Source organism: Quercus suber, unplaced genomic scaffold, assembly GCF_002906115.3.
Source record: "Quercus suber isolate HL8 unplaced genomic scaffold, Cork oak 2.0 scaffold_790, whole genome shotgun sequence".
In the NCBI taxonomy this organism is placed as follows: domain Eukaryota; kingdom Viridiplantae; phylum Streptophyta; class Magnoliopsida; order Fagales; family Fagaceae; genus Quercus; species Quercus suber.
In genome coordinates this window covers 37,312-55,542 of record NW_027070226.1, presented here as the reverse complement: position 1 = coordinate 55,542, position 18,231 = coordinate 37,312, and the positions used below count along the sequence as shown (strand labels likewise).

Here is an 18,231-nt window from a genome sequence, read left to right as displayed (position 1 = left end):
TTGTGGACAAAAAATTTGTCTAGGTTCCAACATGGTCTAGCCCTTGGCTTTGCATCTTATAAGCTATGAACCAATGGTTGAAGAGTACCAACCAAACTAGTGGTACTCTATCACCATTGGCTCATCCCTTATATGACATGAAGAGGGAGGTTTTCTTTCCCACGTGGGACAACAAATTTGCCTAGGTTCCAACATGGTCTAGCCCTTGGCCTTGATAAGAGGAGGAAGTATGCTTCTTCCCTCTCACAAGTTGGTGGAACCCGCTAATATTATATATATATATATATATATAAGTAGAGAGCTCATGTGAGAGAGCATGAGGTTCTGCCAAGTGGCACATTTGTTGAGCCTCTCTCATTTAAGCTTTCATCTTATCAAAATTTACATTTATGTAAAACTTTTAGTTCATTGAATATGTCAATGAAGTGAATACACATTAATTATCTATAAGAATGCACTAATTATATATATATATATATATTTATAAGTATGCACTAATTATATATATAAGAATTTTATATGGTTTTTCTTTTAAAAAAATTATATAAGAAAGAAAAAACATCACATAAGAGGAGGAAGTATACCCTGTTATGGGTGTATGCTTCCTCCCTCTCACAAGCTGGTGGAAGCCACCAGCATGGGAAAACGTGAGGTTCTGCCAAATGGCACATTCGTTAAGCCTCTCTCATTTAAGCTTTCATCTCATCAAAGTTTATATTTATGTAAAATTTTTAGTTCATTGAATGTGTCAATGAAATAAATACACATTAATTATTTATAAGTATGCACTAATTATATATATATATATATAAGAATTTTATATGGTTTTCATTTAAAAAAAAAATTATATAAGAAAGAAAAAACATCATGTAAGAGGAGGAAGTATGCTTTCTCCCTCTCACAAGCTGGTGGGACCAACTAATATATATATATATATATATATTTATAAGTAGAGATTTTACATGAAAGAGTATGAGGTTCTGTCAAGTGGCATATTCGTTAAGCCTCTCTCATTTAAACTTCCATCTCATCAAAGTTTACATTTATGTAAAACTTTTAGTTCGTTAAATGTGTTAATGATGTGAATACACATTAATTATCTATAAGTATGCACTAATTATATATATATATATATATATAAGAATTTTATATGGTATTTCTTTTAAAAAAATTATATAAGAAAGAAAAAACATCACGTAAGAGGAGGAAGTATACTCTGTTACGGGTGTACGTTTCCTCCCTCTCACAAGCTAGTGGGACCCACAGCTGGTGGGTCCCACCAACTGTGAGAGGAGAGAAACATACACCCATAACAGGGTGTATTTTCTCACGTGACCATGCGATTCTGTCATGTGGTACTTTGTAAGAGTAATTTTTCATTTAACTTTACACCTCAATTTCTTTACATATTTTGGATTATAATAAAATTCTATTAATAGGATATCACTATTTTCACTGAGTGTTTAACTAACTACTATTATACTTCAATAACATAAACATGACATCATAAATTTTAGATGATATTTCCATAAGCCAACTAAACATTTACATGAAATTACAAATTTTTTATGCTAACTCCAAGCCAATGTAGAAACAAAAATTATGATTAAAAATTTCAACAAAAAAAATAAATGATTAAACAAACAATCAACTTATTACACCACTTTTTTTTTTTTTTTTAAGAAGATGTTACACCACATAATAACTAATTTCTAATTTGTGTAACTTTTTCTCTATAGTTTAAATTCTCCATCCCCATAATTTTGTATTATATCATTAATTTAACAAAAATCTCTTCATGCTATCGCAATATTACTTTATGTTATTACTTTAAAATATTTTGGATATTCTATATAAGTTTTTCATATAACAGCTTAAAGCATTATCCGCACATCGCGCGGGACCATGACTAGTTACTTAAAAAGATTAAGAACTTTATGACACAAAAATTTATGAGGGACTAGGATTAATCTGATCATGAGTCGAGGACCAAAAGCATAATTAAGCCTAGATTTTTTTTTAAAAAAAAAAAAATTAGAATGCCTTTTTGCCTCCCATAGATATTAAACTTATAAGTTTTATCTAGCTTTTTCTTTAATAAAATACATCAATAAAAGTTATCTTTACCAAATAAACCCTTTATAATTGCACGAGTTCCAGTTTACTCATTGGGTAAAAATTTTTTATCTCTTGAATTAAAGTAATCATCGTGAAGAAGACATCATCAATTGGAAACTTATCATATCTTAAATAATAATAATAATAAAATAAAAATAAAAAAAATAAAAAAAATCCTTACAGTTACTAGATGGAGAGTTCTTTTATAATTAGACAAAGATTATTCCATAGTTATCAATACACTTATGTATCAAAATAAACCCCATTAATCCAAAGGTGTGTGTTACGCATGGCATTGTTCCACAGCCAATCATCTTCACCATGTCCTCTGCCAATCTCTCTAAAATTGTTGGGCTAACAATAATGCTTGTTGAATATCTTATGTTAATCGGAAAAATGACAATTTAATGACCTAAATGATCTCTAATGATACTGCCAACTCCCAAAGAATCATGGTTTCTTTGGATCTGCCATATATATTCAACTTAACACTTCCGATGGCCATATATAAGAAGGAGACCATGCAATCCAACTTAATTGTTTCTACGTGGAACATTTGTGTTATAAGCATAATAGTAAAATTCACAAGTATAATCGATAATGTCGTGAACAAGTTGAGATATTGAGGTGCTTAATTATTGGAAAATCAATTTATTGTGATCTAGCCAAATGTTCCAAAGAGCAAAAATAAATAGGGAACTTTGGAAATGTTTAAATTTCAGCTCTTTTACATTTTAAAGAATCATCGTTTCATTTGAAGTTGTCATTGACCTATAAGATTTTTAAATCCAAATCTTTGTTGTTTAAAATTTTTTGCACTAGTGTATATTTGGGAATTTTTTTTCAATTTACCTGGCTTTTTCTTTTTGTATTTTATATTTTAGCTGAACCAGAAAAAATTCACTAACAATCGAAAAATACATTTCAAGTAGGAATATAATCATATGATGTTAGGACTTTCAAAAAGCTTTTTGGGAGAAAAGCATTAAGCAAATTCCCTATGATGCAGCAATTGGGGAAAACGAACCTGCATAGCTTTGGGGTTAACTGGGTAAGGAGCTGATTGAAGCATTTGTACTAGCATTAGGCTCCTTCCTGTTTGCAAGACAGAAGAAGTAGAAACAAATGCAGTTCAATGGGCCATGCTGAGAACCTATGAAGTGGGCTTAGATAATTTGACCACAGAACAAAATAACTGCATAAATGCACACACAAACCAAGACCATCACCCAGTTGGGAGCTGGACACAATTATTCAAGATGTTAAAATTAAATGCTTAAAGTGATATCAAGTTGTAAATTCTGTAAGGTTAAGGGCCGATGTTGCAGAACTCTTAGATTCACAACTTATGAAATAAGCCATTTGATACACCAATACTTAAGCAATCAGCATTTCCAAAACATGGAAAGGCTTACAAAAAGACAAGGTTGTGGAATATCTCATATATGTTGGGAACAAAGGAAAACCTCATGCTTGTTTCATACCCAACAACTGACAGAGATATTCTCTTCAAATTTAATTAAAAAAAATAAAAAGCTTTCCTTGCATTTTGAGTCTGACATGCAACTAGGCTACCATCTAAACTCAAGTCAGTCCTGATCTTAAGATGTTGCAATTGCAAGGTAAGTGGGCGAATCCTACAATATGATAATGTTAATCAATTGGAGATGAAAGCAATTTCCCTACAATTAAATGTATGCATGACACATCAGAACTTGGCAACACAGAAATTCACTTCCTAATTCAGTTGGCATACTTCAATCAAATACAAAATGCAAGTTGGAGATTCATAAGACTGTTTCCATATCAGATGAAATTCAATTCCAGCGATACAAATGAAGAAAATTCTGTGATTCCCTTTGCAAACAGCCTCTATGCAGTAATGATGTTTAAACTCTGCTACAATTAACAGAGATAACTGATATGATATGTGATTTATCCATTAAATAGACTACCGCACATCAAGATAAAATTTTGCAGCTCTTTGCAACAACTAAGATATCCATTTAGAATAGACAATAAGCTGCAGTACATCAAAGATTGAAATTCAAATTACCACTCCTATTTATAAAATCTAGATAAGAAGGGCAATGAACATAATAAAAATGAAGGGAAAAAAATTCTCCATCACATACAAGATACTGTCCCACATGAGGAATCACATTTCAAAAATCAAAAGAGATAGAAGGAAAAACTAAAATGATAATACAAGCCTCAGCATTTCTTTATCCTATTCTGCTTTCTGGAAGCATAAAAAATGAAGCAAACACATTTAGGTGCAAATTGATACCAATTATACATGCCTGCTATTAAGGAATAATTTAGACCAAACTGGTCAATCTCTATACTTATGGTTGCTAGAGCCATCCTTCTTGAGTAGGCTTCCAAACTTTCCCAGCAAAGGCTTCTTCTACTTCTTATGGTGCTGCTGCTACATCTTATCAAAGCTCTCACCACCTTCCATCTTTGAGCCCACTTACTCTTCAAAGCATTCCAGCTCTTCTTCTCTCTCTGGCCAAAAAAATTCTTTTCAAACTTGCAGCTCTCCTACATCTTAAATTCACCTTCAACAGAGTGCTCTTCTCTTTCTCATCTCATCTTCCATCAGCAAAATATACAACAAAAAATCACTTCATTATTTATTTTATATAATTTAAATAGGATTATTTTATTATTATACAACCAAGAGTTTCTACAAATTTAAAAGAAGTTTTATTATGTATTCTATATTATTTAATAACCTTCCATATTTTTTATAATTTAAAAATATTATTAAATCAAAATTTTTAAAAAATTAATTATATTTTATATTATTTTGAATTTCTTTTAATAAGTTTCCTTTCTCTCGATAAATAACATAAGAGACACTGGGGGATTGCATTCCAAGTCCCCTGCTACTTCTCCCACCAGACCTCCCCCTCCAAGAAGACAACATTTCCTCTACCATTTTTTTCCTTCTTATTCCTCCTCTACTCTTTTGCCATTTCTTTTTTAACTATTAAGAAGAAAAAAAAGAGTCAGATAACTCTAATAAGTTCTTTTTAGTAGCACTACTATACAGACACACAAGCAAAAGGTTATGCTAGCTCAATATTTTTATTGGTTCACTATGTGTGCAACAATCAATCAAAAACAATATCAAATACTTCTGATCACACCAAAACAACAACAACAACAACAACAACAACAATATCAAATACGAATATATAATAGCCACAACCATAAAAGGATCAAATAAATCTGGAGCAAAAATATGGTCAACCAGTAAAAACACTACAAGGGTTTCAATTTGTCCATACCTGTGATGAAATCGCTTGTTATACACAGCACCATCCTCTCAGTAAGATACCACGTTTGCTCCATCAAGTAAGGCAAGGTTCTCCATGTAAGTAGCTACATCTAAAAGACAATCAATTTGATTACTAATCTCCTCCTCATGTAGAGCTTCAGGGTCAATTAAAACAGACTTATCTTTCCTCTCTAATTCACTGTTGGTAGAGACCAGGCGAGACCTATTTCGAAGAAATCAGTATAGATTTCAATTGGTAGAACACAAATTTTATTCCAGAAATCAAGCACACCATACTCCCTCATCACCCAAATGGAGCATAAAAGCATGCTATGTGGTTGTACGCCACTTTCAAATTAAATCAAAGCGAGTTTTTCCTTGAACGAGGTGAGTCCTTTCTTAATACAACTTCCTTCTTCATCAGGCATTGGTAGCTCTTTGAATTTCTCACTATTGAGTTCAAATGACAAAATCATAGCAGTGGAACGCCCCTCTTGCCCACCTCCTTCTTCTATCATTTCTATCATCCAATGCAAATGCCCACTCACAACTGGGAATGTCAAAGTAAAATTAAAGTTGCAGGACACAACATTGGGTCTCCACGAGATTCCAAGTTCAATTCTTTTCCACGAATCCAAACTTAACGAGTACACCTCAACCTCAGGGGGAGGCATAGGTTCAGCAATAGCGATGAAAACTTGATAACCTTGTAGTCATTAGTCTGTGATCATACCCAAACCCAAGTGCCATTTTACGTAACTGGGTCAAGCAAGTATCGGGTAACCTCTTAAACATTGTAATACTGGGGTTCCAAAAATAAACATCATTACACCCTGGTGTCATATAATCATTGAAAGACAATATGCCATTACATGAACCCGCTAAAACAAGAAACCAAGAATGAAAAGTGAAGGGAATTTTAAACTTGGATATGGTTTCAAACGTGCAGTTGCGAGCGAGCGTACAGACTTGACTGTCAAAACGACCAGAAGAAGGTATGCGAATATTTTTGGCCAAGTGTATGACAAGACCCTGATTGTGATAATTGTTATTAAGGTGGGTGGAGATGAAACTGGGGTTGGCTATAGAAGAGTACCAGTGATTTCACGGGTTGCTTTGCTAGGATTTCCAAAACCATTTCTTCTGGGAGATCACGGTTCGTCCTACGTTGCAGGGTCGGCGGTTGTGCTCCACGTTCTTTCCCATGGGACATTTCCAACGGAAGAGAAAGGGAGTGTGTAGTTAATTAAAACTTGAAACAGTGAGCAACACTGGTAAATCCTTTTATAGTTGATGTGATTTTTTTTTTTTTGGTTGCAAGTTGATAACGTGAGATTTTTTTTTTTTTTAAATCTTATTAATCTTCTATATTCTAAAAAAATATCTCTTTACTCTGTATCTATCTATTTCTATGACTATAACTATATCTATTTTTTTTATGAAATATCTATTCTATATCTATACTACTTTACTTGGACTTTTCAATAATCTATAAGAGGATCCACCTCTTGCTTGGTTCAAATGGAGTTCTTTAAATTAAGGATAACAAAGTCTTATAAACTCTTTTTATAAGTAAACAGCTCACTTAAAAAATATTTAAAAAAAAAAAAAAAAAACAACAACAACAACAACCATGTCCAGTTAATTTTCTCTCTCTCTTTTTTTTCTTTGTATTTTTTAAGAAGTAGTTTAAAGATAATATCCAAATCCTAAATTTAAGTTCTTTTTAACTTTAACACTTTTCAAAATCATAATTTTTTATTTAGCCACATGTTCATTTAAAAACAAAATTAAAAATTAAAAAATATATATCTTTCTTTTACTGAAAATAAATATAACAAACTCTCACATTCACGTTTTTAAAAAAAGAAATGCTACGTTCATAATACTTTCATAACAAATCGTAAGAGATAAGTTGTTACTGGTTGTTGTGAATAGACAAAAAAAAAAAAAAAATTTAAGTTGTAAATTCAAATTAGAAGTTGTCTTTACTGATACAAGTCATTTTTCTTTTGTTACTAGTGTAATTCCTAAACCCTATTAAACTATTGTTCTTGTAATTGTGAAAGACAGTATGATTTGGAATAAAATTATGATTTGAGAGTATGTGTTTATCTCTTTTATTTGGAATAAAATACACAAAGGATTAATGTAGACATAGAGAATCTAAATACTCCAGAAGCCCTATGAGGGACGACATGGGAGAGATAGGAGTCCACTTGTATCCTCACTTTTAACAATAAATATTTCAACTTTTCATAACTCCAAATCTTTATATGTTCACTAATTATTTTTATTTGTTCACTAATGTAAGGTTGGGCACCTCGTTTTTTTTTCCTTTCCAGACATTGATTTTCCAACGGAAGAGAAAGGCCTGAGTGTGTGTGCTTTGTGTTAAAGCGGAGAGCAACACTAGAATGTGACTTTCTTTTTCAAGTTGCTAACGTGCGATTTTTTTTTTTTTTTGGTAATTAATATAATAAATGTTTTATTGGTTTCAAAAAATAAATAAATGTTTTATATTAGTTAAACTAAGAGCAACCGCATCAGCTCTTGCAAAATACAAAAAGTAGCTTATTTTACACATTTTGACACACACACACACACACACACAAAAAAAAAAAAAAAAACCCACATTAGTGGGTGTAAAATTGTGCATAAATACATAAATGCTACAGTAACTATGCATATATGCACGATTATTGTAGCTCGTGCATTTAATATTTTAGTATCTTTTGATAGTGTTGGGCCTGTGAGAGAAAGGGGTAGTGAGTGAGATAATAATAAAAAATTGTAAAAGAATGAATATTTTATTGAACAAATGTGTAGAATAGTAAGATTGATGTGGGTGTTTTGTAAAAATAAGTATGTTGTAAAGTTGAAATTTATCAACCATCTTGTTGGCTTTATTTCGTGTCAATTTGCTTGTAATTTAGCACTTAGTAACCCTGTATTTATGTGGGATTCATGTAAGGGTAGTGTGTGAAGAGAGTGTAAAGAATTACTCATCTTTGTGCAAAGAAATAGAGACTCGCAGCTAAGACTCGCGACTGACTTGCGGCTTGCAAGCCGCCAAATGCTGTGCACGTAAGAAGCATGTAGGAAGGTGAAGGGTCACGCCAGCTGTCGCATTACAGGACAAAAGTCCTAAGCTGGCCAGGCCATTACCTCGTGACTTGGACAAGCCGCGAGGCCAAGCCGCCAACTTGCCTTATTTAACAAAAACTGACTCTTCGTATTCCAAACACACACTACTATATATAAACCCTTATACCCACGAAATGTAGAGAGCTTCCAGAGAGAATTTTGTGAGAGAAACCCTAAAGAAAAATAAGATTGCCTCATCCCCAATCTTCACTAAGAGACTCTTCAAATTCTTCTACTTTCTTCCTTTCCATTGATACATCCTTGAGAGGTTCTTGACCAAATCCTTTTCTCATCACATCCACGTCTGTGAGAAGGTTCATTTAGTGCTAAGGAAGCATTTTGGAAGGGACCAATGACTATTGGTTGATGCTATGGTGTATAGCGGAATCCGGTAACCTAAAGAAAAAATAGGTTCGACGCAATCTCGTTGGAGCAAGAAACTTGGAAGGCTTAGATACACTGGGCAGATTAGGCTTGGAGGGTCTTCTGCTGTTCATGTATCCCTACTACATTCTTTAGTGGATTATTTATCGCTTGGAGGGCGGCGGATAGGTTTTACGCCAAAGGCTTCGGTTTCCTTTTCGATAACACATCGTGTGTTGTCCTTGTATTTGCATCTCTCTTCCTTTATCTTTGCCTTTTATTTTCTGATGTGAATGTGATTATAATTGGCTTAGATTGTTTATCAATTCTGTGTTTGGCTTATGTTCATGTTCCGTACATTAACTGTTTGATAATAAGCTTGAATTGATTTTTGTTATTGGGGGTCAAAACGTTCATAGTGTTTTCAACACTATTTGAACTTTCATGTGTAAAATAGAAAAAGTAGTTTTTTGTGCAAAATAGACGGAAAGTTTGCAATGACTAATACAATTGCTCTTACAACGGTGAGGATAACATTGAAATATGTTTACAAAGAGTATATACTAAGTACTTACACTTCACTTCATCTTGTTCAAAAAAAAAAACACTTCATTTGGGATTGGGAGTTGATAAATTAATGAAATGGAATGTGTTTAAGTAATAAAAATGAATGAAAAAAAAAAAAAAAAAAGAAGAAGAAGAAGAAAAGAAAGATGAATGGAGTAGATCACGTTTTATGATTCACGTTTTCTGCCTTTTTTTTTTTTTTTTTTTTCTGCCGGTTTTTTTGACTTTGGAGACAAAATGTACTGTGCGTGCACTGTTCATGCACTGTTCACGCAATATTTAATATTAAAAGTGGGTCCCACAATACTATTTACACATTTAAAAATTATTTTGCTACAGTGTTTTCAGCAACAATCAGTTTTTAGCAACTTTCAGCAACAATAAGTGCTATCCAAATGGACCCTTAATTTGTCCAAAAATGGCAAAGGGCAATTTTGTCCGCTTGTTGAATATCCTGTTTTAATTGAGAAATTGACAACCTAATGACCTAAATAATCTCCAATGATTCCCTCAGATGATGTATCACGATTGCAATGAATTGATTTTGGAATCTTTCTTCACATAGGCAAGCAAGTGTTCAGAAACAATATGGTTTAATTTGTAACACCCTTAAACTATAGGGCTTAACATGTAATTTACCCCTTTTTTTATCTCCCTCTTTTCTTTTTCCTACACAAAAAGTCAGAAAATGGATATGCAAACTCAGATTCTTGTTCATAGGAAAATTAGACAGTACCATTGAGACACAAGATTCTTAACTCCAAATCTTCTTGTTTAATTTTTTGAGCTAGTGTATATTTGGAAATGTTTTTCAACGTACTTGGCTTTTCTTTTATATTTTTGCTAAACCGAAGAAGTTCACTAATAAACGAAAAATATGTGTCAAGGAAGTAGGCATCCATTCATATGATATAAGGGCCTGCAAAAAGTTTTTGGGAGAAAAACATTCAACAAATTCCCAATATAATAGTTAAATGTTTGAAGAAAATCTTTCGAACTTAATTGTGATACAGCAACTGGGGAAAAACAAATCAAACGAATCTGTATAGCTTTGGCAGTAAGGAGCTAACTGAAGCATGCGTACTAGGCTCTTTCCTCTTTGCCAGAAGTAGCATAAACATATGCTATTCAATATGAGAGCAAGTCTGGTGGGCATAAATAATTTGATCACACAAGGAAATAGCAAAAACTGCATGAATGCACACACAAACCAAGGCCATTACCCAGTTGGGGGCTGGACACAATTCTGCAAGATGTTAAAATTAAATGCTGAAAGTTTAAGCTCTCAAGTTGTAACTTCTGTTAGGTTCAATGCAGTGCCCAGGGAGCAGCAAGAACTAGCCCAAAGGGCGTTAAGAAACAATTTTTCTGTCATTGTGTCCCAGACTTATAATCAGAAAAACATTGAAGCATTACATTTTGTCTTACAAGTTGTAAGATATATAGTTAATGCTAATAATGATCCTACGGGCTACAACTATTAACGAAAAAAGTTAACTCTTGGATTGGTCGCACCCCCAAAATCGCTTGCACGAACTACGAAGTCTAAGAAATCAGTTTATCCAAAATGATTTTATTAGTTGTTAATTGTTACTAATAATATGTTTTGGCACTGGCTAAGCACCTAGAAGACAAGACCCTACCTAAGCTTCATCTGCCTACGACTACAAATATGCAAGACAGCATCTATAAGCCAACTAACAACAAACTATAAATGCAACATTCCCAATGTTGCAAACTCTTGGATTCACAACTACTTACGAAATAAGCCATATGATACACCAATGCTGAGGGAATCATCAATTCCAATACATCAAAATGCTGACACAAGACTAACTTCGTGGGTTATTTCATACATGTTAAGAGCAAAGGAAGCACGCATGCCTGTTTCAAGCTCAACAATTAACAAAGAGATTCTCTTCAAATTTCTTTTTTCTTTTTTTTAAGAAAAAAGAACTTTCCTTGCATTTTGCATTTCACATCAGAACTTGGCAACATAAAAATTCACTTACTAAATCAGTTGGCAATTTGGCATATTTCAATCATATGGCTAGGTTCATAAGACCTTTTCCATATCAGATGAAATTTAATTCCAGAAAAAGTAACCAAATTGTGTGATTCCCCTAGCAGACAGCAATTCTCTATGCAGTAATGATGTTTAAACTCTGCAACAATTAAAAGTGATAACTGGTATTTGATTTATCCAATTAATAGACTACTGCACATCAAGATGAAATTTTGCAGCTCTTTCAAACAACTAACATATCAATTTAAAATAGACAATGGGCAGCAGCACAAAAAGATACAAATTCAGATTACCACTCCTTTTCATAAAATCTAGATAAGAAGGGCAATGAACACATTGAAAATGAAGGCAATTTTTTTTTTTTTTTTTTTAAATCTACATCACATACAAGATACTTTCCCACATGAGGAATCACATTGAAAAAAAAAAATACAAAAGAGATAGATGGAAAAACTAACAAAACAATACAAGCTTCTTCATTTCTTTAACCTATTCTGCTTTCTGGAAACATAAAGAATGAAGCTAAACACATTTATATGCAATAATAGTATAATACCAAATATACCAGCCAGCTAGTAGGGCACAATCATAAAAAATCTCTTGTTGCTTCTTATTTTTGTCTTTTTTCAAGTTTGAAAATATAGGGGACATTCTCCTTTTAAGTTCTATGAGAGCCTTAAAGTAGGACTTAACTTCAAAATACTACTCCTAGCATGAATCCAACAAATCTAGTCATCCCTAACCCTACCAATGTTATGGGAATAAAGAAGGAGAAGAAAATATTGAAAAACCTCCATCTCCCAATCATGGACTGACCTGGTAAAGAGAATGTCCCAATGAAGAACTTTGTTATTCCAACACATATAGGCTACCATGTAAGTCTCCTTATTTCAGGCCATTCGAAATGGCGCCGGAAAGACCTGCTTAAGGATCACCTCCCCACACCATGGATCAAGCTAAAAGCGAATATGAGAACCGTGACCCCACCACAAACTTGATGACTTTAGAAACCGATTAACCCATTCCAAATACGAGTGGACTTTAGAAAAATGGGATATAAAAACTACATAAAAGATCAACATATTGTATTTCCTTAAATAGGCTTTGAGTACTTAGTTAGGGTAGGAGAAAGAAAGGGAAGTTGGAAATGAAAGAAAAAAAAAAATTATGAAATTGGTTGAATTACATATTTTATTAGTTATTGACATGTTTTCGGCCTCTTTATCTGTTTAAAATGATTTTATTAGTTATTAATATGTTTTAGGCCTCTTTATCTGTTTGCTAAGAATTCAGTTTATCTTAAATGATCTCCAGCAGCAACCATACCAATCTCCACTAGCAAACCAGCAAACAAGAGAGAGAGAGGGAAGAGAGAAAGAGAGAGGCGAAGATTGAGAGACAGAGCAAAGAGAGAGAACAAAGATTTCAGAAGAGAGAGAAAAAAATTGAATAAAAAAATATTATTTAGTGTTATCATTTGTGGCCATACGCTTCCAATAGTAAGAGTGTACACTCAAAAATCCTAAATCTTTTTTGACTTTTGCAACCTCTGATGTATTGGAGTTTTTGGTGTTTGATGTTCTAAATGCTTAAAAATTAGCAATTAGAACACTTGATACAAGTGCTCAAAGAGTTTGGGAGTTTATAAGCAGTACAGTACTTACTAGTAAGAGTTTGTTAACTCATCTCGAGGGGAATTTCCAAAATATTTCCCCTTCTTTTTGACCCAGGTATTTCTATTCGTTTGGGATTTTTCAAAGCAAAGCTTATTTCAAATTTCACCGTAGCTAAAAATTTGAGTTTCTAGGTGCTTCATGTTACAAATGATAATTTTGTTGGGTAAATGACAGTCCTCTATAAAACATGTCTCCCACTCAACTGCCTATGGCTACAAGTATGCATGCATATATACACTGACAAATAACCCCTACTGTGAGTATGCATTTTATACAGCTGACCACAATAACAACAATCTGAATCTTTACATATAATATTAGCAATGTAGCAGAACTCTGAGATTCACCACAACTTATGAAATAAGCCATCTGATACACCAGTACTTAGGCAATTAGCATTTCCAATACATGGGAAGGCTGACACAAGACAGTTTGTGGATTATCTCATATACGATGGGAACAAAGGAAGCACTTGTGCTTGTTTCACGGTCAACAACTAACAGAGAAATTCTCTACAAATTTCTCAAGAAAATCCCCTTCCACATGTGCATAACAGAAAATTCCCGACTTACCCAAATAAACAAACAAACAAATAACTTCCCTTGCATTTTGAGTCTGACATGCAACAAAGCTAACATTGCACTTGCAAGGTAAGTGGTTTTCCCTACCATGTGATAATGTTAATCAACTGGAGATGGAGGCAATTTCCCTACGATTAAACGTATGCATGACACATTAGAACTTGGCAAAATAGAAATTCACTTCCTAAATCAGTTGGCATACTTCAATCAAATACAAAATGGCAAAGTTGGCTAGATTCATAAGACTATTTCCATATCAGATGAAATTCAATTCCAGCAAAAGAAACAAATTGTGTGATTCCCTTTGCAAACAGCAATTCTCTATGCAGTAATAATGTTTAAACTCTGCAACAATTAATAGTGATAACTAATATGTGATTTATCCTAATAGACTACTCCACATCAAGACAAAATTATGCAGCTCTTTGCAACAACTAACATATCCATTTAGAATAGACAATGGGCAGCAGTACATCAAAATACAAATTCAAATTACCACTCCTATTCATACAATATAGATAAGAAGGGCAATGTAAACAATAAAAATGAAGGGAAAAAAATCCATCACATACAAGATACTGTCCCACATGAGGAATCACTTATGGTTGCTAGTGCCGTCCTTCTTGGGTAGACTTCCAAACTTTCCAAACAAAAACTTCATCTTCTTCTTATGTTGCTGCTGCTTTAATGGTGGGCTTCCACCATCGTCAATGTTTTCTGTAAAAGATACCCCAATTATCTTATCAGAGTTCTGACCACCATTCATCTTTGAGTCCACTTCCTCTTTGAAGCATTCCTGCTCTACTTCTGTGTCTGGAAAAAATTCTTTCTCTTCAATCTCCTACATCTTAAATTCAATTTCTACCGAATCCTCTCCATTTCCTTACTCTCATCTTCAATCAGAAAAGTATACAACAAAAATCACTTTATTATTTATTGTATATAATTTTAATAGGATTATTTTTTTATTATTCAACCAAGAGTTTCTAGAAATTTAAAAGAATTTTTATATGTATTCTATATTATTTAATAACCTACCATGTTTTTAAAAAAAAAAAAACTAATTTTAAATTTATATTTTTATAATAAATTTAATAATAAATATTTTGAAGAGAGAGAGAGAGAGAGAGAGAGATTTATTTAATAACCTACCATGTTTTTAAAAAAAAAAAAACTAATTTTAAATTTATATTTTTATAATAAATTTAATAATAAATATTTTGAAGAGAGAGAGAGAGAGAGAGAGAGAGCAAAAATGGTTTTTATTTTTTGGCTCCCTAATCACAAAAAATCCCCTCTTGCTTACTATGGGGTTGACAACAACTGTGGACAACAGCATCTGGCTATGGGCCAACAGCGGTAAGACACAGAATCCACCCCTTGGAAAAATCACACCACGGCAATTGCGCAAGTAAGCCATTCTCTCACTTTTTCAATCTTCCCTTCATCCTTTTCCCAAATTCTCCAAATTCTTCTAAGTTCTCTCATTATCACTGACTACATCAAGCTCTACATCAAGCTCTAAAAGAGCAACTTATTTGTCAATTATACTTAAAAAGTTACTAAAACTAACTTTTTTCAAAGAGAACAATAACTGGGACCAAATTCATTATTTGCCAATTATGGTTGTAACACACATGCTAGGTGTGTAAAAAGTTTAAATTCAGATAATAAATTTTACACATTTATTATTTTTTACTTTTTCAAGTTTGAAAAAATAATGGAGATTCTCATTTTAAGCTATATGAAGGTTTTCATTACTGAAAGCCTTACAGTAGGACTTAACTTCAAAAATACTACTCCTATCAGGAATCCAATAAATATGGTCATTCCAAGCCCTACCAATTTTATGTGAATAGAGAAGGCCAAGAAAATATTGTAAAATCTCCATCTCCCAATCATGGACTGATCTGGTAAAGAGAATATCCCAATGAATAGTCCCAACGAATAACTCCATTAGTCCAACACATTTAGTGTGCCATATAAGTGTCCTTATTTAGGGCAATTGAAAATGGTGCCAAAAGGCCCCCTTAAGGATCACCCATGGATCAAGCCAAAAGCAAATACAAGAAACACAACCCACCTCAAACTTGATGGTTCAAAAAACCTCATACATTCATTCTGATTATGTTTCCACAAAGACACACCATAGGGTTCAATTTTGAGTTTCCTCTCTCTCTCTCTCTCTCTCTCTCTCTCTCTCTCTCTCTCTATATATATATATATACTTGATTAAAAACAGCATAAGTGTAACTACCCAAGTACACTGGATGACAGGAACTGTACAAAGGGCAAAGCTACAAACTGAAAAACAAAAGATTTTAGAAAAATAGGAAAAAAAAAATACTACAAAATGATTAATATAGACAGAGAATTTAACAATAGATATTTCAACTTTGCCACTTTTAACAGTTACCTGTCAAAACAAGTCAACAACTATTCCTTTCTCTCTATAAGCACCATATGAGACACCAGGGGATCACGTTCCAAGTCCCCTGCTGCTTCTCCCACCAAACCTCCCCCTCCAAGAAGACAACATTTCCTGTACCATTTATTTATTCCTTTTTATTCCTTTTCTATCCTATATCTCTTTTTCCATTTCTTTTTTTATAATTAAGAAAGAAAAAAAAATAGTAGAATAACTCTAATGAGTTCTTTTTAGCACACAACACAGACACACAAGAAAACAAGGTTATGTTGACTCATTATTGTTATTGGTTCACTATGTGTGCAACAATCAATCACAAAAAAGTATCAAATACTTCTGGTCACAAAAAATAAATAAATAAAATAAAATAACTCAACATGAACAACAATATTAAATACTAATAATAATAGCCACAATCATAAAAGGTAATATAAATCTGGAGCAAAAATACAATACTAACATGCCTACTGCAACCAGTAAAAGAATGACAAGGGTTTCAATTCATCCATACCTGTTATGATATTCCTTATTAGACACATAGCACCATCTTCCTAGTAAGACACCACATTTGCTCCATCAAGTAAAACAAGGTTCTCCATGTAAGCGGCTACATCAAAACGATAATCAACTTCATTACCAATCTCCTTCTCATGTAGAGTTTCAGGGTCAATTAAAACATTCTTATATTTCCTCTCTATTTCACCGTTGGTAGAGACTAGTAGAGGCCCTTTTTGAACTAGAAGTAAGCCATCCTTGGTGAAACTAATGCAAAAATTAAAATTTTCAATTGATAGAACACAAAGTTTATTCCAGGAATCAATCACACCATACTCCCTCATCACCCAAATTGAGCATAGCGTGCCATGTGGTTGGGCACCACTTTCAAATTTAATCAAAGCCAGTTTCCCCTTGAAGGAAGTAATGAATTTCATAAAACAACTTCCTCTTCCTTCATCATCAGGCAGTGGTAGCTATTCGAATTTCTCACTATTGACATCAAATGACAAAAGCATATCAGCAGAATGCCTCTCCTGTCCACCTACACTTTTTAACATCTAATGTAAATGTCCACTAACAAATGGTAATGCCTTATAATCATTCACATTGCTGTAAAAAAAATTGGGTCCCAACGAGATTCCAAGTTCAACTCTTTTCCATGAATCCGAATTTAATGAGTACACCCGAACATCAGGGGGAGTCCGTGAAATCCCAACAACCTTGAAGTCATTATTCTGGGAATCATACCCAATTCCGAACTTCAAAATGGGAGACTGGTTATCAGGCAACCTCTTAAATTTTCTAATACTGGGGCACAAGTAAACAACAACATTAGACCCTGCTACATTATAATCAATGAAACACAATATTCCATTACATGAACCCACAAAATGGGGAAACCCAGATTGACAAGTGAAGGGAACTCTAAACTCGGATATGGTTTCATAGGTGCGGTCGCAAGTGAGAGTACAGACTTGGCCGCTAGAACGTGAAGAACCGGATGAAGGTTTGGGAATATACCAACGAATGTGTATGACATAACCGTGATGGTGATTGTGATTAAGGAGGTGGGTAGTGATGAAATTGGGGTTGGCTATGGAAGACAGAGTACCAGGGTTTGCAAACGCACCTGAATCTTAGGAGAGATTTCACGGGTAGCTTTGCTAAAATGTCCAACACGATTTCGTCCGGGAGATCATCATCGTGCTTCGTCCTACGTCGCAGGATCGCTCCTCGTTCTTCTTCTTTCATTTGGGACATTTTCCAACTGAAGAAGAGACAGGGTGTATGTTAACTGTGAAACAGTATAACATCAGTCAACTAATTAAGCTACCTTTTTGTTTTTTAATCTAATAAATATGAGCTCACTGAGTTGTGTCATTTCAAAATGGGAAAATTACATTTTACAAATTGTACTTCATATTACACTTTGCACTTTAAATTTTTTAAATGTATATTTTACATCTTAAACTGTAATCTTTATTACACTTTGTACCTTGACGTCAAGTTTGATGTCAACTTGGATGAAAATTTTAAGT

The 18,231-nt window shown here is 33.4% G+C and overlaps 1 long non-coding RNA gene across 1 annotated transcript; it reads right to left on the bottom strand.

Moving 5' to 3' along the window:
* Nucleotides 1–14,189: 14,189 nt before the first annotated feature.
* Nucleotides 14,190–17,997, bottom strand: LOC136064882 (uncharacterized). The gene is made up of 3 exons (XR_010626536.1): nt 17,823–17,997; nt 16,707–17,500; nt 14,190–14,660 (listed from the first exon to the last, which is right to left on the bottom strand). It is a non-coding gene; the product is annotated as an uncharacterized LOC136064882 (long non-coding RNA).
* Nucleotides 17,998–18,231: the final 234 nt, after the last annotated feature.